This window comes from Macrobrachium nipponense, chromosome 19, assembly GCF_015104395.2.
Source record: "Macrobrachium nipponense isolate FS-2020 chromosome 19, ASM1510439v2, whole genome shotgun sequence".
Classification (NCBI taxonomy): domain Eukaryota; kingdom Metazoa; phylum Arthropoda; class Malacostraca; order Decapoda; family Palaemonidae; genus Macrobrachium; species Macrobrachium nipponense.
Genome location: NC_061088.1, coordinates 55163384 through 55165883, shown reverse-complemented (window position 1 = coordinate 55165883; position 2500 = coordinate 55163384). Strand labels below are relative to the sequence as shown.

Sequence of the window (2500 nt, the reverse complement as noted above, 5' to 3'; positions counted from 1 at the left end):
CACTTAACAGCGCCACTGATCCCCGGTTATTGGTACTGATAACAGGATCGGCGCTATTATCACCAATTTTTGGTCATCATTACACTGTCGGGAACGGAACCCCAGCTGATTACTGGTGACTGGCTCTGTATATATATTTACATATATACAGTGATGGCTTTTTAACCAGTCATGATGTTTTGTACGCATCAGTCCTACCTTTACTTTATAATTTTGTTAATCAAATGTAGCCAGATTTCGATAGTGACTTGCTGCTGAGAGTTTTTCCTGAGAATTTGTAAAATATGTATATCTATCTATCTATCTATCTATCTATCTATCTATCTATCTATCTATCTATCTATCTATATCTATATATATATATATATATATATATATATATATATATATATATATATATATATATTTAGATATATATACATATATATATATTTACACATATATGCATATATATATACAGGGGTCCTCGAGTTACGACGTTGATCCGTTCTACGATGCGTCGTAACACGATTTTCAGCGTAAGTCGGAACATTGAAAAATACCACATGATTTAATGTAAATACCTATTCAATAACAACGAGAGAACAATTCCTTACCTTTATTAGTTTGATTGGCTTGCACACTGGAGAGGAAGCTGCGGTGCTGGAGAGACTGGGGAGGTTAGTGAAGAGAAAAAGAACCTCCAGAAGTTGCTGGAGATGCTGAGGCAGATGATTATTGAGGTGAGGCAGAAACATACTAGTAACTGGAGATGCTGAGGCAGGGTGATTCTTGAGGTGAGGCAGCACATACTACTGGAGATGTTGGGGCAGCTGAGTCTTTAGGTGAGGCAGAACCTGACAGAAGGTGCTGGAGATATGGGCAGGTGAGTCTGGGTAGCAGAACATTCAGAAGGTGCTGGAGATTGTGGGGCAGGCGAGTCTGGATTAGCCAGAGGCAGCTGAGGTAGAGGGTACAGGATCTCCTGCAGGCCTCTCTACCTTCTTAACATACTGCCTCAGGTAGTCGTGAAACAGAGAGCGACCTCTTTTCATCCAAGATCTCCTTGTAACACTGCATCAAATCCATGACGCCTCTGGAAACCCTAGTGAACTGTCCAAGTTGGGATCCTGAGCCTCAAAAGTTGACAACGCTTGCTGCAACTCTGCAAATCCTCTTATCAAGTCCTGCCTTGTGAAAGCCTTAGGCTCTGGGGTGGGTGCTTCTTCTTCTTCCTCTATTATCTGCTTCTCCAGTTGTATCAGGTCCTCAGCAGATAAACTCCTCGCCATGAGACTCCAGCAGCTCTGTAACATCATCAACCTCCATCTCCAAATTGATTTCCTTACTCAGGGCAACAACGTTCTTGACAACTAGCTGAACTGTGTCCTCAAACCATGGAAATCATTCACAAATTGAGGACAAATTTTCTTCCAGACACCATTCATGTTTGTTTGCTTAACCTCCTCCCCAGGAATTAGCAATGTTCTTTACAGCATCAAGGATGATTGTAGGATTTCCAAAAGTCCTTCAGAGTCAAGTCCTTCTTGGTTTCAGTGCTGTAAAGCCATAGCAATTGTCCTTCGTAGGTAGTAGGCCTTGAACGAAGCAATCACTCCTTGTCCATAGGCTGTAAAAGGGCCGTGGTATTAGGTGGAAGGTAAACCACCTTGACATTAGGGTTGAAGTCTCCCAGCTGGGCAGGGTGTCCAGGGGCATTGTCCAGCACTAGCAACACCTTAAAGGGGATACCCTTGGAGGCGCAATACCGCTCCACACTTGGAACAAAATGGTTTACGAACCAGTCCTCAAACACTGCAAGTGTCACCCATGCCTTCTTGTTGGACTTCCAAATTACTGGTAGTTGACCCTTCCAAATGCCCTTGAGTGCCCTTGGATTTTCAGCCTGATACACCAACAAGGGCTTCAGTTTGAAGTCGCCAGCAGCATTACCCCCAAGAAGTAAACGTTAGCCTCTCCTTGCTGGCTTTATGACCGGGTGCTGACTTCTCCTCCTTGGCGATGTAAGTGCGGTTAGGCATACGTTTCCAAAACAAACCTGTCTCGTCTACGTTAAACACTTGCTGAGCAGAAATAACCCCCCCATCCTTAATTATCTCAGACAACGCTTTAGGAAATTCACTCGCTGCTTTCTCATCCCCACTAGCAGCTTCACCTTGCAATTTAAGGTTATGGTAATTGGCCCGAGCCTTAAATCGCATAAACCAACCCCTACTAGCCACAAACTCTTCACTTTCACTTCCCTCCCCCTTTTCTTTTTTCAACGCTTCAAACAATCTTTTCGCCTTCTCCTGAATCACCATAAGGCTTGACTGGGATACGCCGTTGATTTTGGTCTTCCAACCAAAGCACCAATAACCTTTCCATTTCAATATTAGACCACTACGCTGCTTAGTATCACTGTCGCTTTCATAGGAGCAGATCCTTTCACATGTTCAACGATGCGCTCTTATCTTTGATAATGGTAGCAACGGTCGAACGGCTAGGCCAAGCGAGCGGC

The 2500-nt window shown here is 43.8% G+C and overlaps 1 protein-coding gene across 3 annotated transcripts in view; it reads left to right on the top strand.

Moving 5' to 3' along the window:
* LOC135217072 (TRAF3-interacting protein 1-like) overlaps positions 1–2500 on the top strand; it is a 343407-nt gene that overhangs the window by 231844 nt on the left and 109063 nt on the right. The gene's annotated exons all lie outside the window — the stretch shown is intronic.